General features: G+C 38.3%; 1 protein-coding gene and 1 pseudogene across 10 annotated transcripts in view; one reads left to right on the top strand and one right to left on the bottom strand.

Moving 5' to 3' along the window:
• The window catches only part of STIM1 (stromal interaction molecule 1), a 225,818-nt gene that overhangs the window by 167,485 nt on the left and 32,158 nt on the right, over window positions 1-26,175 (bottom strand). The window lies entirely within an intron of this gene.
• On the top strand, window positions 22,805-23,811 carry LOC308634598 (methionine adenosyltransferase 2 subunit beta-like; annotated as a pseudogene). The gene has a single exon. The product of its transcript is annotated as a methionine adenosyltransferase 2 subunit beta-like (transcript).

Genomic DNA, 26,175 nt, shown 5'->3' with positions numbered 1-26,175 from the left:
ACTTGCAGATAATCAAATAAGCAGATGTACAAGCATGTCCAGAGCAGCACTATTCACAAAGTCAAAAGGTGGAAATAGCCCAAGTGGTTCATCAATAGATGAATGTATGAACAAACTGTGAGGTACACACATGCACACACATAAAATTCAGCAGTAAACAGGAGTAGTTTTCTGATACATGCTACAGTATGGTTGAACTTTGAAAACATTATGCCAAGAGAAATAAATAATACATAAAAAGGCAAATACTATGATTCCACTTATATAAATATCTTGACTAGGCAAATTCACAGAGACAGAAAGTAGATTAGAACTGAACATGGTGATATACATCTATAATCCCAGCAACTTGGGAGCCTCAGACAAGAGGATCACAAGTTCAAGGTCTATCTGGGCAACTGAACAAGATCCTATATCAAAATAAAAAATAAAGAGATGGGAATATAGCTCAATAGTAAGAGCATCCCCAGGTTCAATCCCCAGTAGTGCGGCAGGTGGCGGGGAGGGGCAGTTAGATTAGAGGTTAACAAGGGCTAAGAGGAGGAGGAAATGGCAAATTGTTGCTTAACAGGTACAGAGTTTCTGTTTGGGACGATGAAAAATTTTGGGAAATAGTTGTGATAGTTACACAACACCATGAATGTAATTATTGCCACTGAATTGTATAGTTATAAAGTATTAAAATGTAAAATTTTATGTTCTATATATTTTATTATCAAAAAATCTTCAAGAAACGAAGTACTGACACACATTACAATGTAAATTAATTCCAAAATATTATGCTGAATTTAAAAAGCCAGAAACAAAAGGTCACATACAGTTTTATTTTATCAATACGATATATACAGAATAGGTAAACCCTATTAGTAGTTGCCAGGTGGAGTGGAGAATGGGAAGAAACACTAAAAAGATAAGGGGTATTCCTGAGCTGGGGTTATGGTCAGTGGTAAAGCGCTTGTCCAGCATGTAGAGGTACTGAGTTCGATCCTCAGCACCACATATAAGTAAATGAATAAAATGAAGGTCCATCAACAACTAAAGATTAAAAAAAAAAAAGAGGTATTCCTTTGGAGTGATGGGAATATTCTGTAACTAGATAGATGTGGTAGTTATATAACATGGTGTATTTTAATAAGTGTCAGATCAGGCTGGGCAGGCAGCAACAAAAGTTGGCAGATTTAAAAGGGCCGCTGAACAGGCTTTACTGAGATAACAATAAGTGCTACTGAATTATTCCATTTGTTTTTCTTTTGGTTTTTTGTAGAACTGGGGATTGAACCCAGGAGTACTCTACCACTGAGCTATCCCCAGACTTTTTTATTTTTTATTTTGAGACAGGGTCTTGCTAAGTCGCCAAGACTGGCCTCAAACTTGCAATCTTGCCTCAGCTTCCCAAGTCATTGGGATTACACATGTGTGCCACTGTGCCCAGTTTCAAATTGTTAAATTTCAAATAATTAATTTTATGTTATGTGAATTTCACCTCAATTAAAAAAAAAAAACATGTTTAATATATGAGAGATCCAGGCATAATGGAGCATGCCTATAATTCCAGAGACTCAGGAGGCTGAGGCAGGAGGACCACAAGTACAAGGCCAGCCTTGGAAACTCAGCAAGACCCTGTCTCGAAATAAAAAATAAAAAAGTCTGGGGATATAACTCAGTGGTAGAGCACCGCTAGGTTCAATTCCCAGAATAAATTAATTGAATGAGAGAATTAAGAGAATCATCTGGTTATCAGGAATTAAGGCTAAGAAGCAAGGTAAGGCAAGAAATGGCTAGAAAATCAATAAATATAGTTTAACTAAACAATACCCAGGAACAACAAGCAGCAAGATGCAACTTGATACTACAGCAACCTACTGCTTCAGTGTATTAGTTAGGGTGCAGGTAAAACAGCTATAACTAAGAGACCCCCTAAATACAGTAGATTAACTCAAACAGAAATTTATTTCTCTCTGATGTAATAGTTCAATGGTGAGTAGTCTGGGATTGAGAGTAGTACTTTGTTGTCCTTGATGAACATGAGCCTTCCATCTCTGAGACCAAAAAAAAGTAGTAGCTCTTATCACCTCCCAGCGAGCAGAAAAAAGAAAAGGATAAGAGAAGCACTACTTAACTCTTTTTAAGTACTAACTTACAAGTGGTACACATATTTCCACTTAGATTCCACTAGTCAGAGCTGAGACATATGGCCACATTTAGTTGCAAAGGAGGCTAGACAGTTATGTACCTGCTAAAACTCAGGTGTTCTATCATTAAAGAAAGATTGAGCTGGATATAATGGCACATACCTGTAATCCCAGCGACTCAGGAAGCTGAGGCCAAATTCTAGGCCATCCTGGGAAACTTAACAATACCATGTCTCAAAATAAAAATATGGAAAGGGCTGGAATGTAGCACAATAGTAGAGCAATCCTGGGTTTAAACCCCAGTACCAATAAAGAAAGGGGAGAGAAAGGAAAGAAGGAAGAGAGGGAGGGTCAATATTGGCAAAGACAGTGGGGACACTGGAGCAGGGGTTTACCAGATAGAAAAAGGTTGGAAGACATTCCAAGTAAAAGGGAAAGAAAGCATAAACAAAAGCATAGGAAAAGAGAACTATTTGCTGAAAAGACAATATGCAGAACTCAGATCATGGAATACCTAGAACACCAGGCTGAGAAGCTTGGATTATATCATCTATAAGGAATGGAAAAGCAACAAAAACTTCTGAACAGGAGTGGTTATGGGAAGATGGACTTGTTAGGAAGATGAATCTATCAAACAATTTAGAAAGATTGACAAGAATCAGACATACTTTGGATTCGCATCCCTGTTGCTACATCTATTCCTAACCTTAACTCCCCAATGACACCTTTGTTTAACCAGGCCTTTGCAGAGCAAGGCAGTAAAGGAACCCCAGGTTCACTCCTACAATGCTCAGGCAGGATGAAGTTCTTAGTTTTGCTTTTATTTTTTTATCTTTTTTATTGAGGTGAAATTCAAATAACATAAAACCAACCATCTTAAAGTGAACAATAGCATACAGTATATTCACGATGCTGTACATTCACTTTTTGTTGTTATTCTGGGGATAAAACCCAGGGGCAGTCAACCACAGAGCCATATCCCCAGCTCTTTGTTGTATTTTATTTACAGACAGGGTCTCAATGAGTTGCTTAGGGCCTCCCTAAATTGCTGAGGCTGGCTTTGAACTTGCAATCCTCCTGTCTCATCCTCCTAAGCCGCTGGGATTACAGGCATTCGCCACCATGCCCAGCCACTGAGATTCTTAGTTCATTTTGGGAGGGATCCTTTTGAGACAGGATCTCTCTCTATGTTGCACAGGCTAATTTCAAACTTCTGGGATCAAGTAATCCTCCTGCCTCAGCTTCCCAAGTAGGAATTTCAGGCATGCCACTGCACCAGGCTAGAGGTTCTTAGCTTTTAATCAGAACCCAGGAAAGCCCCTGTTACTTTCACTGAGGTCTGGATTCATCCAGTCCCCAGGCACCTCTGCTCAAACTTCTGGCTTTCAGCAAACATCTGCCTGGAATCCCTAAACTGCCATACATTTTTGGTAGCAGGCATTGAACCCAAGGGCACTTAATCACTGAGCCACATCCCCAGCCCTTTTCAATTTTTAATTTGAGATATGGTCTCACTAAGTTGCTTAGGGCCTTGCTAAATTGCTGAGACTGGCTTTGAATTTGCAATCCTCCTGTCTGTCTCTGGAGCAATGGGATAACAGGCATGCATCACTGCACCCAGATGCCATTACTCTCTTCTAAACTTTCTTGACCTAAGCTCCCCTGAGAAAACAGGTCATTCATGACCAGAAGCAAATTTGACTAAATCTATCCCTTATTTAACACTTTTTGATGTTTCTACATTGCCCAAAGAATAAATTTCAAATCTTTAACAAGACATACAGTGCCCACTATCATCTGGCAACTGCTTGTTTCTCTAGCCTTATCTCCCAAACACATTGCCCTAAAATTCTTTATTACACTTCCCCTTCTACTCATGGCTGATCAAACATGCTATTTTTCCCCTCTTACCCTATTATTACTCTTTATATTTCTTGCAAACTTATCTTGGGAAAATTTTTAATCCTCTTTCATTATTTCCTGGGACCAGCTTTGATTCCAACCTCATTTCACCCTGTGGACTACTCTGATCCACACTTAACTACCCACTATTCTCTGGACATGTCACTACCATATAATACCATAGAATGACTTTTTCCCTTCTCTTACTCTTCTACTTCTGTCATGTTACTGAGAACAGCCGTACCCTGAATATATATCTGCTTCTGCTCTGTCTAGACATTTTATTACCATAGAGCTTCACTAGGCTTCTCACCTCAAAGTTAGTGGTACCTGGAACTTATGAAAGAGATACAGTATACCCATAACCCAGTTATTGGAGGGTTGAGTACTGATCTTATTCTCCTTCACCACCTCTTCTGGCAGGTGACATACCTCTGTTAGAACAGCACTGGAGGGGCTGGGGATGTGGCTCAAGTGGTAGCGCGCTCACCTGGCATGCGTGCAGCCAGGTTCGATCCTCAGCACCACATACAAACAAAGATGTTGTGTCCGCCGAGAACTAAAAAATAAATATTAAAAAAAAAAAAAAAGAACAGCACTGGAACCAGTCCCATTTTACCTGGAGATATTGCTGTTTCATCTTACTTTGTGAATAGTTCTAGTTTTGGCCTCCCCAATCACCATGCCAAACCCTAGCATACCCTGGCAATTGGTTTGTACTTTGGCCTTGACTGACACTAGCCCAAGAAAGGAAAACAACATGAAGAGACTGGTCCAAAAGTAACTCTAATACTATCCCAAACTAAGGAATGAAAGTCTCAGGGAAAGGAGAAAATTTTTCCTATCATCATCAAACTTCACTTTCTAAGAATATAAGCCAAATGTGTATCAAATGTTACACAGAAGCTTTTACACAAAGACCTTTTCCAGGTGTGTCTAAAGTTTCTAGATGTAGTAGCATCACAGATATCAGTATATTCCCAAGTGAATGAGCAAATTCCAATTCAGAACATTCAGATTTTTGGCTCTCTTCAGGTTTTCAGGCCTGTGTCTTAGACACTACATTCAGCAGCAAAGCAATAATATTTAGATGCCAGCCCTCAATAACATTTTATTCAAACTTGACAATGTATTAAATAGTACAGACCTAGGCTTTACAATTTTCTAGTCATGAAATCTTGGGCAAATGACTTTCCCTATTTTTAAAATGGGAATTAATAGTGGTATCCTGCAGGGTGATCATGAAGAAAAGTAAACAAATATAAATAAAGAATCTACAAATAAGCTGGGCAGTGGCACACACCTGCTGAGGCAGGAGGATCGCTACTTCAAAGCCAGCCTCAGCAACTTAGTGAGGCCCTAGGCAACTCAGTGAGACCCTGTCTCTAAATAAAATACCAAAAAAGGCTAGGGGTGTGGCTCAGTGGTTAAGCACCTCTGAGTTCAATCCCTCCTCCACACCTCAAAGAATCCACAAATTATACCTGGCCCATAGGTTTTCATCATTCATTTGTTCATTCACTCAACAAATACTTAATAATTGTATGCTATATGCCAGTCACTATTCTAGGCACTGAGGATTTAGATAAAAATCCTTGCTTTTAAGAAACTAAGGTGGGTGGCAGGCAGAGATAAAAGGCCTGAAAAATAAATATGTCAGATGGTGATAGATGCTGTACAGGATAAAAAGAAAGAGGTTGTTGGGGCTGGGGATGTGGCTCAAGTGGTAGCACACTCGCCTGGCATGCGCGAGGCACTGGGTTTGATCCTCAATCCCACATAAAGATAAAATAAAGATACCATGTCCACCTAAAACTAAAAAATATATATTAAAAAAAGAAAGAAAGAAAGAGGTTGTGGTGTCCTATAGGGAAGAAGTGGATATTTTTTAATAGGATTGGAGAAGGTCTCACTGAGAAGGTAACATTTGATCAAAACAGCTGAGAGAAATAAGACAATGAACCATGCAAAAAGTTAGGGAAAGAAGGAAGGAAGTACAAATGCAAAGTCCTTGAGACAAAAATATATCTGTCTTGTTCAAAGAACAGTGAGAAAACCAACAGGGCAGAGTGAGCAGGTAGAAAGAAAACGAACATAAGCGAAGCCAATTCATACATGCCTTGTAGTTGTAGAACACTAAGGACTTTGGCTTTTTCTCTGAGAAAGAAAATGTCAGTTAAGAAATTAGATATTCACATGGAAAAATAAAAGACCCAGAATAGCAAAAGCAATTCTAAGCAGGAAGTGTGAATCAGGCGGTATAGCGATACCAGATTTCAAACTATATTACAGAGCAATAGTAACAAAAACAGCATGGTATTGGTACCGAAACAGGCGGGTGAACCAATGGTACAGAATAGAGGACACAGAGACTAATCCACAAAGCTACAACTATCTTATATTTGATAAAGGAGCTAAAAGCATGCAATGGAGGAAGGATAGCATCTTCAACAAATGGTGTTGGGAAAACTGGAAATCCATATGCAACAAAATGAAACTGAATCCCCTCCTCTCGCCATTCACAAAAGTTAACTCAAAATGGATCAAGGAGCTAGATATCAAATCAGAGACTCTGCATCTGATAGAAGAAAAAGTTGGCTCAGATCTACATATTGTGGGGTCGGGCTCCAAATTCCTTAATAGGACACCCATAGCCCAAGAGTTAATAACAAGAATCAACAAATGGGACTTACTTAAACTGAAAAGTTTTTTCTCAGCAAGAGAAACAATAAGAGAGGTAAATAGGGAGCCTACATCATGGGAACAAATTTTTACTCCTCACACTTCAGATAGAGCCCTAATATCCAGAGTATACAAAGAACTCAAAAAATTAGACAATAAGACAACAAATAACCCAATCAACAAATGGGCCAAGGACCTGAACAGACACTTCTCAGAGGAGGACATACAATCAATCAACAAGTACATGAAAAAATGCTCACCATCTCTAGCAGTCAGAGAAATGCAAATCAAAACCACCCTAAGGGGCTGGGGATGTGGCTCAAGCGGTAGCGCGCTCACCTGGCATGCGTACGGCCCGGGTTCGATCCTCAGCACCATATACCAACAAAGATGTTGTGTCCGCCGAGAACTAAAAAATAAATATTAAAAATTCTCTCTCTCTCTCCTCTCTCTCCTCTCTCACTCTCTCTTTAAATTAAAAAAAAAAAAAAACACCCTAAGATACCATCTCACTCCAGTAAGATTGGCAGCCACTATGAAGTAAAACAACAACAAGTGCTGGCGAGGATGTGGGGAAAAGGGTACTCTTGTGCATTGCTGGTGGGACTGCAAACTGGTGCGGCCAATTTGGAAAGCAGTATGGAGATTCCTGAGAAAGCTGGGAATGGAACCACCATTTGACCCAGCTATTGCCCTTCTCAGACTATTCCCTGAAGACCTTAAAAGAGCACACTACAGGGATACTGCCACATCGATGTTCATAGCAGCACAATTCACAATAGCTAGACTGTGGAACCAACCCAGATGCCCTTCAATAGATGAATGGATAAAAAAAAAATGAGGCATTTATACACCATGGAGTATTACGCAGCACTAAAAAATGACAAAATCGTGGAATCTGCAGGGAAATGGATGGCACTAGAGCAGATTATGCTTAGTGAAGCTAGCCAATCCCTAAAAAACAAATACCAAATGTCTTCTTTGATATAATGAGAGCAACTAAGAACAGAGCAGGGAGGAAGAGCAAGAAGAAAAGATTAACATTAAACAGAAACATGAGGTGGGAGGGAAAGGGAGAGAAAAGGGAAATTGCATGGAAATGGAGGGAGACCCTCGTTGTTATACAAAATTACATATAAGAGGTTGTGAGGGGAATGAGAAAATAAACAAGAAGAGAAATGAATTACAGTAGATGGGGTAGAGAGAGAAGATGGGAGGGGAGGGGAGGGAGGATAGTAGAGGATAGGAAAGGTAGCAGAATACAACAGTTACTAATATGGCATTATGTAAAAATGTGGATGTGTAACCGATGTGATTCCAATCTGTATTTGGGGTAAAAATGGGAGTTCATAACCCACTTGAATCTAATGTATGAAATATGATATGTCAAGAGCTTTGTAATGTTTTGAACAACCAATAAAAAAAGAAAAAAAAGAAATTAGATAATTAAGAAGTTAGATATACAAATCCAAAATTCAGGATAGAAGTCTGAGCTAGATTTGTCAATAAATAGAAAACAATTAAAAGTGTGAAAGTGGCCTTTAAATGCTATGAAATACTCAAAGTTCCCAATGAATAGCAACTGTTATTACAATTACTTTTGATTATCTGTTCTTGCACTCTCCTCATACCCTTCCTTTCAAATTTACAATTAAAACATCAGTTAAGTGAAGGTACTATGATGTTAGCAGTAAAAGCAAGAATTTTAGAATTGGGTTTGAATCCTCTTTCTCTTAGTCATTTACTAGTTCTATGACCTTTGAGCCTCAATTTTCTTATCCATAAGATGGGGCTGGGGTTGCAGCTTCATAGGTAGAGCGCTTGCCTAAGCACGCGTGAGGCACTGGGTTGATCCTCAGCACCACATAAAAATAAAATAAAGATACTGTGTCCACCTATAACTAGAAAATAATTTTTTAATGGGGCTTATTGTCCCTATCTTATAGAATTGTTACTTTATGGATGGCAAAACATCCATTCATTTGTCCAAAAATGCTTTTCTGGGGTGCGGGGAATTTACTGGAGATTGAACCCAGAGTCACTTTACCACTGAGCTACATCCCCAGAAATTTTTTATTAAATATAATTAAATATATAAAATATAAAAAATATTTTTTTATTTTAGGACAAGGTCTTACTAAGTTGCTTACAGCCTTGCTAAATTGCTAAGATTGGCCTTGAACTTTTGATTCTCCTGCCTCAGCCTCCCGAGCTGCTGAGATTATAGGTGTATACCACCACAACCAGTTTGTCCAACAAATTCCTACTGGGCCCCTATTACAGGCCTAGAACTGTGTTAAGCAATAGGGCTTTGGAACAAGAACAGGCACTGTCCTCATATAGCTTAGAGCCAAGGGACTACAATATTTTCAAGTAACCAGACAAAAGGTTTTTTTTAATTTTTATATCTTAATAAGTAAATAAACATCCTCATAAGGTAGTAAAATAGTATGTTCTAAATTATTAATAGTTCTTATAATTTTTTAATTAAAACAAAAAGTCCAGGCATGGTGGTACACACCTATAATTTCAGCAACTCAGAAGGCTGAGGTAGGAGGATCACAAGTTCAAGGTCAGCCTCAGTAATTTAGCAAGTCCTAAGCAACTTAATGAGATCCTGTCTTAAAAATATAAAATTAAGAAGCAAAAAAAAAAAAAAAAAAAGGGGTTGGGGTTGTGACTCAGTGGTAGAGCGCTTGCCTGGAATGTGGGATACACTGGGTTCAATCCTCAGCACCAGATAAAAAGAAACACATAAAGGTATTTATTTCTTTTTATTTATTTATTTAAACAACTAAAAATGTATTTTAAAAAAGAGGACGAGGAGGAGGGCTGGGAATGTAGCTCAGTGGTAAAACACCCCTGGACTCAATCTGCAGTACAAAAAGAAAAAGAAAAAAAAACTCAACATAATAAGCTCATAGAAGATACATTTTAGAACTGGAAATATTTTTAGAAATAAGAATATCCAATTCTCTCATTTAATAAAGACAAAGAGTCCAGAATAAATTTATTTAGGACATTTATTCAGTCAGTTCATGTGCCAGGTGCTGGGAATAGAGAGATAAGTAAAACACAGTTCCTTACCTTATATCAAGTAAATATGTGCCTAGGGGGGTGTATACCCCTAATCCTAGCAACTGGGGCAACTGAAGAAGGAGGATCACAAGTGTAAAGCCAGTTTCAGCAATTTAACAAGGCCTTAGGCAACTTAAGGAGACCCTGTCTCAAAATTAAAATAATAAAAAAAAAAAGGTTGGAGATGAGTGGTGGTTAAGTGCCTTGGTACTAAAAAAAGGAGTTACAGAAAGATGGAGAAAAACCCAGGAATCATGTGCATGCCTGTAATCCAAGATATTTAGCAGGCTGAGGCAAAAGGATTACAAGTTTCGGGTAAGCCTCAGCAACTGAGTGAGAACTTTGTCTCAAAATAAAAAGCACTGGGGATCTAGCTCAGTGGCAGAGCACCCCTGGCTTCAATATCCCCAGTATCACAACAAAACAAAACAAAAAGGAGCCGGGTGCAGTGATGCACACCTGTAATACCAATGACTCAGGAAGCTGAGACAGGAGGATCACAACTTACCTCCCTCAGCAACTAAGTGAGACCTTGTTTCTAGCACCCCTGAGTTCAACCACTGGTTTTTTCAAAAAAAGAAAAATAAAGTGGAAAAGACTTGCAGACACTCACTGACTAAGCAGACAAGACAGAAAGGAGAGATTAAGACCTTCCTCCTTCATCTCTGAGATGAAGTAATACTCCCCCTCCAGACTAGCAACATTTCCAGAACTTTATCCTTGTCACTTGCATAGGCAATCTCAACATCAAACTCGTACTAGGAAAAACAGCACTATGAAGCAGAACGAGCACACCTTGGAATTCTGCAGATCTGACTGAAACTTTGGCTCCACCACTAATTAGCTGTGTGTCTTCATTCATCTGTTTCTGCATCTGGAAAACGGTGGCAATGCTTACTTTTGGGAGCTGTGGTAAACATCAGCAATGTATCTAATGTGTTCAGATGTACCTAGAAAAATGCCTGACATGCAGAGGTTACCCAATAATGCTATCATTTCTTATTATTGAAGACAGTTCTCCCTTGTTTACACCATACCTAGTGATTACAGACTTCAGCAGAGGCATAGATCAGGGCTCCCACAATAATATGGAATATTCCAAGAGTTATGGCACCTTCACTGGTTACCTCTTTTTTTTTTTCTTTCTCCTTCCACACTTTTTGATGCAGTGTAGTTGTATATAATGATGGGATTTGTTACATATTCGTTATACAACAATTATACAACAATATAATTTACCCAATTTCAATCCCCAGGATTTCTCCCCTCCCTCCTTGCATCTCACCCTGGCTACATTTTTCTTTTCTTTTTTTTTTTTTTTTTTTTTACACCCTGGCTACATTTTTCAATCTTTCCTCCATTCAATGTTTATCTATTCAAATCTCCACTTTGCCAACTTGAAAAATAAAATATGTGAACCTGCCCCTCCTGTCTCTTCTTCAAAATACAAACCTCTTTCCTTCTTTCCCTTACCACTATATTTCTCAAACAAGAAGTCTTTTGTTGCCTCTACACTCTCACCTCATGCTCACTCCCTAAGCCACAGTAGTCTAGCTTCCGTCCCCACCCTTCCACTGAAACTGTTATCACCAAGGTCACCAATGACTCAGTAGCCTCATTTCAGGGCTCACCCTACTTGTTCTCTCAGCAATAGCCACTACTGCCCTCTTATAGAAGCTCTCTCATTCTTGGCTTCCCAGATAATACTTTCTCAGAACTACTTCTCTGATTGTTCCTCATTAGGCTCCCTAACTTTACATAACGCTACCCGTAATTGACAGTTCCTTGGGCTCTATTCTCAAACCCATTCCTTTCCCCATTTTATAGATTTTACTCAGGTGATCTACTTCTATGATTTCCACTATCATTTAGATGTCATGATTCCTGTATGTATACTCCTCCGCCTCTCGGAAGACCCCAAACTCATATCTCCCTACAACTAACAGATATTTCTCTGGATGTCACCCATAAGTATTTCAAAAACTGTTAGGCACATTGGCACATGCCTGTAGTTCCAGTGACTAAGGAGACTAAGGGAGGGCAACTTAGTGAGACCCCGTTTCAAAATAAAAAATAAAAAGGGCAGGGGATATGGTTCAGAGGTAGAGTACCACTGGGTTTACCACAATAATTAAAAAAAAAAAAAAAAAAAAAAACATTAACTTTCCCAAATTAGCTCTCCTTGTATTCCATGTATTAATAGCATCAAAGTAATATCCAGTCACCCAACACTTCCTCCTTCACCCTTCAGCCACTCAAGTCAACCGCCATGACCCTTGTTCTAGCCTCCTCATCTGCTATCCTAACAGCCTTCTGGCTGACTTCCCCGACTCTAGTTTTAATCTATTCATCCTAAGCAGAGGTATAAGGGAGCTCATTTTACTACACTACTCTTAACTATTATCTCCATCTTAAATATCTATAGCAAAGCTCAACTCTAATAGGATCTCAGTTCTTTGCTATGAAATACAAGGTCATTCAGGATCTGGCCCTCCCATACATTCAGCTTCATCTTTCTGCCACTTCTTCCAAGTATCCCAAAACTCCAGCTCAAAGAACAATTCACCACTCCCTAAATGTGCCATGCTTGTTTATACTTACACTACCAAATCACCTTCTAGAGTCTCTGCCTGGCATAGTATTGGTCATCCTTGAAGATCAAGCTTTAAACAGCTTTGATATCTTCCCTGACTCTCTTAGATATTTTGATCCTCCTTTCTCTCCCAGTACATTTTCTATGTACCTCTATTGTAGCGTTTGTGACGCTGTATTGTGGGCATTTGTTTGTCTTCTTGGTCATCTGTGGGTTGCTCATGGACAAAAACTATTTTTCACAACCCTTGCAACTTGCCCAGATCTCAAGATGAGCAACCAGACTAACTAAAATCTAACAAGAAATACTCCCCCGCTCTGTCAGGAGAGCAAACTCTAAAAGCAGCAGGAAGTTTCACTGGGTTCAACTTCCCCTCTAGCAAATACCTCTTTCCTTCTTTCCCTTACCAGCAGATGCTGCTTGGACTCTGACCCCAAAGGAGCTATTCCTAACCTGATTCCTGAGGCCCCACTGCCTGAACAGCCTTTTCAATAAAAAGAGGAGAGCCTCCTTAAGATTAAAATTCTTTGGAAAATAATTTATAAAATGGGCTGTGACTCCAGGGAAGACTGGCAATTGCCAGATACATCTCAGAAAAAAAATGTGAAATAACTCCAAGACCTTTATACACTTTCAAAAGCATATTTCTTTAACAGTCTAGACTCATATTCTTGACTTCAATTTGCCCCTTGGGAAAATGCCCTGCCCCATACTATCACAACAAGTATCTTCACTGAGCAGAATATAATGACTTCTCTCGGTCTAAAATGGTATAACATGGTAATTAAGAGCAAAGACTGAAAATTTATCACTTAGGCTTGAATTCCAACTCCACCACTTTTTTTTTTAATGGCATGGTTCATAAATTTGAGTATCATCCTTGCACAGGGGCCAAGCTAATCTCCTCTGCATGACTTCAATTTTTAGTTTATGTGCTGCAAAGCAAGCCCTTCACCACTTATTAACCATGTGAGTTTGGGCAATTTATTTAAGTTCTCTGAGCCTCAGTTTTCTCTTCTGGGAAACAGTAAGATAATACTACCCTCTTAGGGTTGGTTTATTGATTAAATAAGCTAATAATAAAGATTAAACAAACTTAACATTAAAAATGCTAAGAATAGTGCCTGCTACATGGTAAAGACTTAGTAAATTATATATAAGCTTATTCAGGTTTCAAGACCCTCTGTCATTCACAGCCTGGAAAAAAAAAAAAAAAAAAAAACTGTTGCCCTGTCCCAGTTCATTTTCCAACATCTACCAGTTCCCAATCCTTTTAATTTCTGACCTCATTTGTAATCCTTTGCCTCTACTCACAACACCAATGAGCTTCTGCTCAGTTCCTTCCTCCATCCTTAGTTGCAAATTCTCCCTCTGACAATGCTACCTTCAGCTTCCCAGGAAATAACCCCTGCCGTAGTATCCCACATACAATACACATAACAACAGTATAATAGGGTACAACCTTCTCCAGAGAATTCTATTCTCTGCTCACTCCCAACTACATTCAAGTCATTTTCATAATCCAAATGCCTACTGAGCTTCTGCATTATATAAACATTAAGCAGACTTTTAGAAGCTGGTTAAGTCACACCATCTCTAGGAAAACTACTAGACTACAGTGATTCATACAAATGTCTGCCTTCCCTCAACTACTAAAGTTTTAACTATAACATATACTTCCATGTTCGTATCATCTAATCATCTCTCCTAAATTTAATTCCATTTTCAGTCAATACATTCCCATCATCCTAGAACAGTGACTTGATCATAGTAAATGGTTTATTTTATTTTTTTAGTTATAGATGGGTACAATATCTTTATTTTATCTATTTTTATGTCGTGCTGAGGACTGAACCCAGTGATTCACATATGAGAGGCAAGAATTCTGTCACTGAGCCACAACCCCAGCCCAATAGTAAAAGTTTAAGAAGTATTAACTGGATATAACCAATCTAACCCAATTTCTTCATCCTTTTCATTTTTCCCCATAGTACTGGGGATTGAGCCCAGATATGCTCCACTGAGCTATATCCCAGCCCTTTCTATGTCTTATTTTAGACAGGTTCTTACTAAACTGTTGAGGCTGGCCTTGAACTTGCAATCCTCCTACCTCAGCTTCTAGAGTAAGGGAGGGATGAATTAGATACCAGTGTCCTCTATCCCTCTATCTCTATGCTCGCATCTCCTCTATCATAGTAATGAGCACTACCAAAGATGCATGGATAGACAGATGGAAGAAAAGGAGGAAGGAAGGAAGGAAGGGAGTCAGAAAGGAAGGAAAGCAGAAAGGAGAAATGCCTTACTCAAAACCATATTGCTGGTTAATAACAGAGTGAGGACAGGAACTCAAAAGTGTTTTTTAAGACTGAAATGGTAAATGAAATCTCACCCCACCACCACCACCACCCCAACCTTCTTCTGGGCCACCTACAAATTACCAAGGGGGAAGATAGTTCCCTGGTTGTACTCTTAGTTTCATATAGCTTCCAACCTATCCAATGAAGAGGTAAGAGAGAAAAGAGGGGCCATTATCAGATATTCCCAAGAGCTTCCTAGGTATGACTTTAGGAAGCTCAAGCCAGAGTGGGTTACCACCAGAGACAAATTACTTGACAGCTGTCCTCCTGGAAACAATTAACTTAGCCGATTTTCCTTTGATAGAATCTTAAGCTTGAAGGGAGTATTTTGAAATTACTTGGACTGACAACTGAATGTTAAAAACCCTAAGAAGAGCCAAGTGCAGTGGCACATACCTATAATCCCAGTGGCTTGGGAGGCTGAGGCAGGAGGATCACGAGTTCAAAGACAGCCTCAGCAACAGTGAGGTGCTAAACAACTCAGTGAGACCCTGTCTCTAAATAAAATGCAAAATAGCGTTGGAGATGTGGCTCAGTGGTTAAATGCCTCTGGATTCAAGCCCTGGTTTAAAAAAAAAAAAAAAACACCTAAGAATACCTAACTTCCTTTGTCCCCACTTGAGTTGGATATAGAAGAAACGCAGGCTAGAGGTTAACATTTAACATTTAATAAGAGCTAATATGTCAGGGAGTCTGATAAATGTTCAACATAGATTATCTCATCTTAATCCTCAAAACAACCCTTTGAGGTTAATAATATGATTATCTCCATATTACAGATTATTACAGATGAAGTAGCTTCAGAGAAGTTAAGTAACTTTCCCAAAACATTACAGGTAGCAGCCAATGGGACAAGGCAGTCTGATCCAGGACCCATGCATTTTTATCACTAGTTGAGGTACAACTTATCTGGGAAGACTTCCTCGACAATGTCCCCCACCACCAAGATTAGGAGGCCCCTACACCCTCACTATCCTTTACCCCACTATCTCTATACTCCATTCCTTCTATCATAGCAGTCAGCATCACCAAGTGAGTTCCATAAGGACAAAAACTACTAAATTTTACACTTCCTATGTCCCTTGTACCTAGCATTGCATTTGTGACTTAATCAAGATTTTTCTTTTAGAATAAACAACAACCAAGGAATATAGAACAATTGTCGCGACCCCTTGCCCGCAAGGAAGACGCAACAACAGGAATCTTCTTTCAGCCGTTTATTCAGGCCCCTGATGTTTCTTCTTCTACCCCCCGGACGCCCCTCCCAGCCTTAATAAAGCAGCCCAAGCCCCAATGCGAAGCTGCTACGTGGAGCTTTCTCATAGGGTGTTAAAGAATCACGTGCCAACTCTCCCAAATAAGGAGTTGTTTATCACAGACCAAGGAGTTGTTTATCACAGACCACAGCGGAGCCAGCGCCATCTTGTAATGGCGACCACAGTCCGAAGAAACGGCTCACCACAAACAATGAAGGAAAGACACAAGCTTTAAAGTCAAAAGTATTTAGATCTAAATCCAGGTTTCGCCAATTCATAGCTCTGTATCCTGAAAAAGCCACTTGACCTCTCTGAGGCTCAGTTTCCCTATCATCACAATAGGGATTAGATTGTGACCACATATGTGATGAATCTCTCTGCTCTATAAATCTTGCAATGGTCTTAGATAAGTAAAGCAATATTTTTTTGATCAGTTTCCTGGATACAGATTTAGTTTTGTGATATTAAACTATTTTTCATAAATAAACAGTAATGAAAATTTGTTTTTAAATGTAACCAATAGTGTAATGAAAAAATAAGCTAAGTACCTTATAAAGTGCTTGCTGCATTAAAATTACTGTTTTATTACCATTCTTCTCATTTCTCCTTCTACATATGCTGATAAAAAAAATTAAAAAATAAAAGAACAGTAGTCCGGGAAACCAGAGTCAAATGCTATAACCTTAGTTCTGTACTTCTCCTCTCTGGGTTCAATTTCCTTATCTACAACTCACAGAACTGCTGGTTCAGAATAAATTAAATAAAATGTGCTTGAGGGTTAGGGTTGTGGTTCAGTGGTAGAGTACTTGCCTAGCAGGTATAAGGAAATAGGTTCAATCCTCAGCACCACATAAAAAATAAACAAAATAAAGTTATTCAAAAAATTATGGTCTATTTATCAAAAAAAAGTGCTTGAGTGGATAAATAATACTAAACAGAGGAAAGAAACTATCATCCCTATCCTCTAAATAAAACTTTTTGCTCTTGGAAAAAAAATAAATAAATAAACTATCATTCCACCTCTCTGGCTTATAAAATCATTCCTCACCAGAATGCACACTCTGTCTTGAAGCTCAAGAAAGAAGACTAATCTTTCAAAGGTTTAGCAGTTATAAAGGGATGGAGTATTTGCAATGTCACTAGGAGAAAGAGCCAATCCCACCAAGGAGCTAAAGTAAGACACTGCCAAGTGGCTGTGCTCCAGGAATCCTTAGCTAATTAAGGCTTTGCTTCCCTTCCCCATCTGCCTGTGACCTCTGCAAAGGCTAGAGAACACCAAGTGCTCCACATCAGCTCTTCTCTTGGCCAGAGTGACATAAGGTATTACTGGCCAAGGATCAGCGTAAACTATTGCTAAGAGGTTCCTGTCCTTGGTTTTCCTTAGAACAAGGTGAAAAACAAGGAGTCCTTCACTCCTTGTCCTGCGATTAGCAATTCAGGATTCTGAAGAATATGCCCTAGACACAGCTACTAGGAACCTGGGTCTGGAACATTCCAGGTGTGACACAAGTGAAGCCAGTCAGGCCCTCTGGATACAGGAAGAAGCCCTCTTGCATTTGGAACTGGAGGTAAAGCAAAGAGACTGGTCCTCCCATGCTCAGCTAAGAATATCTAATCTTAGATGCTCCCAAGGCAACTTTCAGGCTCTTCTTCAAGTTGCATAGGCCTCAGGGACTTAACCACTTCCTTTGCTCATTAAAGCAGAACTCCTACTCCAACACTTAGTACTCCCTTCCCCCATGCCTGGTTCTGGGGGTAAAAGCCAACTGTCTCCCCCTTTTTGTTGCAGGAGTTTAACTGTTAGGTTCTAAAAGAATATAAACTATAAACAACAAACATGGATACATAAAAAAGGTTTAAAAAGTCTTAATAGCTGGGGATGTAGCTCAATGGGAGAGCATTTGCCTAACATGCATAAAGCCCTGGGTTCAATCCTTAGTATCACCAAAAAAAAAAAAAAAAAGAGTTGAAAAGTTAGTTACAGTCACTGTCCCCACTTCACAGTGCCTGGTTCCTGTAATAAATGTTGCTATAAAGAACAGCTACAATCCATTAGTTTTTAAAACTTATTTTTAAACAATGGAATGACAGTTTCTTTCCTCTGTTTAGTATTATTTATCCACTTAAGCAAGTATTTTCAAGTATAGCTCAAGTCAAGCCTAATTATGAGTCTCAATATTTAATTAGGTCTCTAATGAAATAACAGACAGAGTTAATAAACATCAATGAATCCTACAATCATTAGGCAAAAACTGACACAAGTGAAGCCAGTCAGGCCCTTTGGATAGAGGAAGAAGCCCTCTTGCATTTGGAACTATTTTAAGGAAATATTTTAATGAATACATCAAGTTGACAACCTCTGACCCTACTCATTCATTTTAACCTCACAAAAAGGAAATCAGACGGATTCAGTTAGAGAAGAAAGAAAAGGGGGGGAAGATTAAACCTAAATCCGACCAAGCCTTAGGATCAAACTCCCTATTTACAGGAAATACAGAAGATATAAGAATGTCTTAAATGACACCATAAGAAGACAATCAACAAAATCCAGAAATTGGAAAAGCCTTTAAGACAAATGATCTACTTCCTCTATATAAAATTGCAAGAAAAGAGAAAAAAAGAAGTAGGAAGCTATGGACAAGGCTCAAGATTTAGATCAAGCAATGTATAGACCTTCTTGGAGTACTGATAAAAACAAATCAATTCTGCAGAAATATCAGGGCGGGTATATCTCAGTGGTAGAACAATTGCCTAGCATTTAAAAAGCCCTAGATTTAATTCCTACACAATCAATTTTTAAAAAAATAATGGTCATTACAGGAAATTTATTTTTTTAAAAAAAAGAGAGAGTGAGAGAGGAGAGAGAGAGAATTTTTTTTAATATTTAATATTTTTTAGTTCTCGGCGGACACAACATCTTTGTTGGTACGTGGTGCTGAGGATCGAACCCGGGCCGCACGCATGCCAGGCGAGCGCGCTACCGCTTGAGCCACATCCCCAGCCCATTACAGGAAATTTAAAATAAAATCACAATATTATTTTAATTGAGAATATTAAAGGGATTTATTGGTTTTTTAGGCATGATAATGATATTTTGGTTATCTTTTCAAAAACAGTTCTTTTTGATATATAGTATCTGAAATGTTTACAAATGGAATTTGCTTCAAAATAATCTAAGATGATGGAAGAATAAAGATGAAACAAGATTAATAAAATTGTGAGTGTATAATTGTAGATAATGAGTAACGGGCACATGAGGGTTCATTATATATATTACATTTATTATTTTTTTAAATGTTTATAATTTCCATAATAAAACTTTTAAAAATATATTTTCATTATAGATGAACACAATACCTTTATTATTATATGGTGCTAAGGATGGAACCCAGTGCCTCACATGTGCTAGGCAAGCACTTTACCACTGAGCCACAACCCCAGCCCCACAATTAAAAATTTTTAAGTTCAAAAATTAAAAGTTGGCCAGGCATGATACTGCATGCCTGTAATCCCAACAATTTGGGAGGCTGAGGCAGGAAGATTCCATTTCAAAGCTAGCCTCAGCAATTTAGGTGGCTCGGGTTAAGTGCCGCAGGGTTCAACCCCCAGTACCAAAAAAATTAGAAACTGGAGATACAGCTCAGTGGTATAGCTCTTGGTTTGTTCCCCAGCATCTAAAAAAAAAAAAAAAAAAAAAAAAAGCTAATTGTGGAGGGACTACAATCTACAATTGAGACTTATCAGAGGAGCCTCAAGTTCTTAGCAATGACTCACCCCTCCCACAGTGATTCCTGAGGTACCTCTGAGAAGCCAGAGGACACCTGAAAAAAAAGCTTAAGAGTCACTGCTGCATTGGAAGAAATACAGATCCTGGGTAACAGAAACTGGATTCAAATCTTGGCTCTGCTGCCTTAATAGAAGTATGACACCTTACAGAAGTTACCCTCAGAGCTTCATCTTACTCTTGTGCAAATAGAGCTACCTCCCAGAATAGCAAATAGGATCAAATAAGAGATTGAAATATTTTTGTTAGAAGAGAATTTGCCTTTTATTTCTGACAGTAATATTAGTCAACTCTCACCCCATTCCTAACTTTCATGCCAATCCCTTCCAATCTTCATCAAATACACATAAATACACATAAATATTCTGTGAATACATGAGAGGCAGCAGGAATCAAGATTCAATCAGCCAGGTGCGGTGGTGTATGCCTGCAATCCCAGCAGATTAAAAGGCTGAGGCAGGAGAATCACAAGTTCAAAGCCCGCCTCAGCAAAAGTGAAGTGCTAAGCAACTCAGTGAGACCCTGTCTTGAAATAAAATACAAATAGGGCTGGGGATGGAGCTCAGTGGTGGAGTGCCCCTGAGTTCAATTCCCAGCACAAAAAAACATTCACTCAGTGGGCAATCCCTATATGTGTGGCCATCTGAGGACACATGTCTCCAAATCACCATCCCAAAAGATTAAAAAAAAAATTAAAAGGCACATGTAATGAAGGCCAACTATTGGGGGGAAATGGCTGAATACATATATACACATGTATATGTATACATATGTAGCTATTAATAATATTATTGTATATATGTATACATATGGTTACATATGTACACACATGTGTGTATGTGTGTGTGTGTGTGTGTGTGTATCAGTACAGTCTGAACTTTATCAGTTTAATTGCAAATAAACAGCTCTTCTGTGGGGTCATCTTAAGATTCCATATACCTCAACATTGATTTTGTTATGACAATTTTCCTCTTAATCAACTGCATCATAACAAATAATGTGGTTGTAAGACCATGATATTATCACTATTTTGCACAATGTCATTGTAAGAGACCTATTCAGTTATAATTTTGTAAGCATACCAATGATCAAACCTGCATGGACATTAATTAGAGAATGGGGTAATGGGACAAAAATGTTGCAGGTACTTATCCTCAATAAAAATGGAAAATGTTATATGTTTGTGGGTTTATAAGCACAACAAAAGAGCTACCTTAAAATGATTATGCATAGGGGCTGGGGATGTGGCTCAAGCGGTAGCGCGCTCGCCTGGCATGCGTGCGGCCCAGGTTCGATCCTCAGCACCACACACCAACAAAGATGTTGTGTCCGCCGAGAACTAAAAAATAAATATTAAAAATTCTCTCTCTCTCTCTCTCTCTCTCTCTCTCTCCCCCCCACTCTCTTAAAAAAATGATTATGCATAAACTTATAAGCTCTATTTATTTTGAAATTCTGTCAGTGTCAGTGACAGTTTATTTAACTGCCTGTTCCTGACTCCGAAATAGTGAGACCAATCCTTTTATCAACACTTAGATTACCTTCTTTCACAGCCCTTTATGTTTTAAAGGGTTTTGTCTATAAACAAAGTGCATTTACTGGGAAATAATTCAACCTTTCCAGCTGTGTTTATTAACACTACTTTTTCTTCTCAAAATGTTGATCCAGATTTTAATCAGCCATATACAATTATCAAAGCTTCATAACAACATGTTTAAGCTAATATTGCTAATGAACAAGAAAGTGAAAGTAAACATGTAGATATTCAAGCACTTAGCCCTGTTAACTGTTGCTTATTTTGGCTTTACACTGTGTCCAAGGTCATTCACTCACTGGACAGGTTTATGTCCTATGATGCCATCAACTTCCAGTCAAAGAACTACTCAGCACAAGCAAACTAAAGTACACACAGAACTAGCATAACTGAAATCAAAAGCAAAGATATGTTCATTGTATGTAAATGTACAATTTCCATTATGCTTATTAAAATCCTGAGAGCAACTTAAATTCACTATTTATTCAAAGATAAATATTTATTAAGCATCTCTGTCCATCCATGTTAGCTAGTCATTATGGATATAATGAATGAGATATAATAGTTCATGGCCTCAGGAGATTCACACAAACATATCCCTTTACTGCTTTTATAGATTGCTAAGGTTCCAAAGATCACAGGACACCAAAATTAAGAGAGTGTTACAAGAGATGACATTTTTATTCTCTTATGAACACAATTGGTCAAAAGGCAGCCTGCTCCAAGAAGCAGCCTCAAAATCACCAGTCTATGGGGAAGTTACAAGCCGCCCCACTGCTAGAAAATTAAGAACAGGGTTTCTGAGATCAAGGTTTTTGTCTACAACTCAACAAACGTTTACCAAATTTCTACTTTGTCCTTGAATACAAGGCTAGCTGAGGAGTGAGCAAACAGTGACCCTAATTTCAAATCCAACACAACACCTATTTTTATAAATAAAGTTTTTCTAGAACACAGCCATACATATTCATTTACATATTTTGTATGGCTGCTTTTCTGTTGAAACTTACTGTGCGGCCCCATTAAGTCTGAAATCTTACTGTTTGGCCTTTCATAGAAAAAGTTTGCAAACCTCTCTGTTAGAGACTCTGGAAACACAGAAATGTATGTTTTGGGGGTTTTATTTGTTTGTTTGGTTGGTTAGTACTTAAAACCCAGGGGCACTTAACCACTGAGCTGTATCCCCAAACCTTTTCTTATTCTTTAAGATAGACAGCCTCACTAAGTTGCTGAGGCAGGCTTTGAACTTGCAATCCCCCTGCCTCTGCCTCCCAAATCACTGGGATTACAGGTGAGCACCACTATGCCCAGCTATATCTGTATCTTGACCTGGGTGGTTATTACATACATGAGCATACACATTGGTAAATATTCATCAAGCATTTGATTACTTTCATTGTATGTATGAGATAACTCAATACTTGTTTTTTCTGATGAGATAAAGATTAATCAGTCCTGGGGATGTGGCAACTGCTGCAGCAGTAGCATGACAGTGAGCACAGTGGGATGGGAGAAAGAGCTTTCCATTCATTTTGTTCCAGGAAGCTAGTGGAGGAGAAAGTAAAAATCCGCAGTAGGTGGGTTCTGATTACTGGTGCCACTGGACTTCTTGGCAGAGCTGTATACAAAGAATTTCAGTAGATTAACTGGCATGTTTTGGGTTGTGGTTTTAGAAAGGCAAGACCAATATTTGAACAGGTTAATCTATTGGTTTCTAATGCAGTTCATCACACATGCATGATTCTCGGCTTCATGTTATAGTATATCGCACAACAGAGAGGCCAGATATTGTAGAGAATCAGCCAAATATTGCTTCTCAACTTAATGTGGATGCTTTTGGGATATTAGCTAAGGAAGCAGTGACAGAGCATTTCACATCTGTAATAGCTTAGATTATGTATTTGATGGAATAAATCCACCTTATAAGGAGCAAGACACACCAAGTCCCCTAAATTTGAATGGTCTGCATTTTCTCCTAATTTTGTTAGGAAAAAATGCAGACCTGGAAAACCATTTAAGAGCTGCTGTTTTGAGAATCCCTGTTCCACATGGGGGAAGTTGAAAAACTTGAAGAAAGTACTATGACAGTCATGTTTGTTGAAGTGCAATTCGGCAATCAGTCAGTAAACATGCTCTACTAGCAGCAGAGGTTTTCCACATATGTCAAAGATGTGGTCACTGTATGTCAGCAGCTGGCAGAGAATGATGGAACTGACAATTAAGGGAACCTTTCACCGGTCTGGTAACAAACAGATGACTAAGTACAAAATGACATGTGTAATTATGGATGCCTTCAACCTCTCCAGCATTCACTTAACACCTATTACTGACAGCTCAGTTATAGGAGCACAACATCCATGAAATGCTCATCTCAACTGCTTTAAATTAGAGACATTGGGCATTAGCCAATGAACACCATTTTGAATTGGAACCAAAGAATCACTCCAGCCTTTCCTCCCTGGCAAGAGATGGAGACAAACAGTCTTCTATTAATTTAGGTATTATGGATTTTTTTAAATGAAAAGTATAATATGTGACACTTTTTAAAGAAAAAAGAAAATCATCTGTAAGGTACTCTTTAATTGCAGCTCTTAATGATCTCTCAGGCAAATGATGGTCTTGTACTAGTGAAACTGTCTAAAAAAACTATAGGCAATGAGGCTGTTTGCAGTAAGAATTTTTGTTTATCATTTCATTTGTTCTGTCTTAACTTGCAGTTTGAATAAAGTAAACTATAATTCTTAAATATTTGAAAATCAGAAATGAAACAGATGTGCTATAAACATATTTTGGATGAAATATATTGTTCATTATTACAACTTCCATATTTTCAGAGTGTTTTGAGGGGGGTTGCTATGTTGGTTTGTTTGTTTTTTGAATTTTTTTATGTTTTGTTTTTGCAGTTGTTGACTCTTGTATGTTGATTGTTTGAAAATGGTGGAGCATGTCTGTAATCCCAGTGGCTCAGGAGGCTAAGGCAGGGGGTTGCAAATACAAAGCCACTCCCAGCAATTTAGCAAGGTCCTAAGCAACTTAGCGAGAGACTCTGTCTCAAAATGAAAAATAAAAAGGGCTGGGATGAAGCTCAGTGATAAAGCACTGGGTTCAATCCCCAGTACCCAAAAAATTTAAATTTTTTTTAAAAAAATAAAGTGTGTGAAACCATACAAAAATTATTGATATTCATTATTTGCTTTGGTTTAGCTCAGATCTAATACTTGAAGAAAGAAACTTTATTTTTGCAACTTAAGTATTTTGCAACTTAAGTATATCCATCTACAAGTTTGATGCCTCCTGCTTTCCTAGCAGTGTATGGTAACCACTCGAGAGAATAGGTGTATGTGTATTTTTTTTCCTGAAATACTTTTATTTTTTAGCCTTTAATACAATTTATTTATTATAGCATTATAGTTGTACACAGTAGTTGGGTTCATTTTTTTTAGTTGTAGATGAACACAACACCTTTATTTTATTAACTTATTTTTACGTGGTACTGAGGATTGAACACAGTGTCTCACACATGCTAGGCAAGTGCTCTACCACTGAGCTACAACCCCATGCCAGTTGGGTTCATTTTGACAAAAATCATACAGTCAAGGAATTTTATTTCAATCCCTATCCCCTATCTCTTACCTCCTCCCTCCCCTATTCTCCTTCCTCTACTCTACTGCTCTTCCTTTCACTAATTTATTTATTTATTTATTTTCCCTAATATTTATTTTTTAGTTCTCGGCGGACATAACATCTTTTGTTTTTGTATGTGGTGCTGAGGATCGAACCCCAGCCGCACGCATGCCAGGCGAGCGCGCTACCGTTTGAGCCACATCCCCAGCCCCTATTTATTTATTTTTGATTGATGTTTTCTACATATACATAAGGTAAATTCTCTTTGTTACATTTATATGTGCATATAACATGATTTTGCTAAATTCATTCCATATTTGATCCTCTTCACATCCTTCCTTCCTCCCTCTCATTCTCCTTCTACTCCACTGATACATATATTTATGATATCGAATCTCCACCACCACCTTTTTTTCCTTTATTTTGCTCTAGTTTCCACACATGCAAGAAAACATTCAAACCTTGATTGCTGAATCTGGCTTATTTTACTTAGCATGATGTTCTCCACTTCCAACCATTTACTGAAAAATGCTATTATTTCATTCTTCTTTATGGCTGAATTAAACTCCAGTGTATATATAACACTTTTCTTGATCTATTCATCTACTGACAGGCACCTAGGTTGATTCCATAATATGGCTATTGTGAATTGTGCTGCTATAAACATTAAAGTGGCTTTATCACTGTGGTATGTCGATTTTAGTACTTCTGGATAAATACCAACAAATGGATTAGCTCGGTCATCTGGTATTCCATTTTGTGAAGAATCTTCATAGTGCTTTCCAGAGTAGTTATACTAATTTGCAGTTTATGTGTATATTTATATTTTAAATATAATATAATATTCTTTATACTCCATGTTGCTGTGATGCTTCATATGTGTGGTTATACTAATAATAACAGATTTTATAAGTCTTCTGATTACTCATGAATAATGAGTAATAAATATGTATTTCTGGGGCTGGGAATGTGGCTCAAGCAGTAACACGCTCGCCTGGCATGCGCGGGGCGCTGAGTTCGATCTTCAGCACCACATAAAAATAAAATAAAGATGTTGTGTCCACCGAAAACTAAAAAATAAATATTAAAAAAAATATGTATTGCTGGCATGTAAAAAAAAAAATTAAGGGCAGGGGTTGGTGGCTCAGTGGTAGAACATCTGCCTAGCATGGGTGAGGCACTAGTTCCATTCACAGCACTGCATATAAATAAATGAATAAAACAAAGGTCCAT

This window comes from Spermophilus citellus (assembly GCF_964194105.1).
Source record: "Spermophilus citellus genome assembly, chromosome: 2".
In the NCBI taxonomy this organism is placed as follows: Eukaryota; Metazoa; Chordata; class Mammalia; order Rodentia; family Sciuridae; genus Spermophilus; species Spermophilus citellus.
The sequence above is the reverse complement of the archived record's forward strand: the minus strand, read 5'-3'. Positions and strand labels throughout refer to the sequence as shown.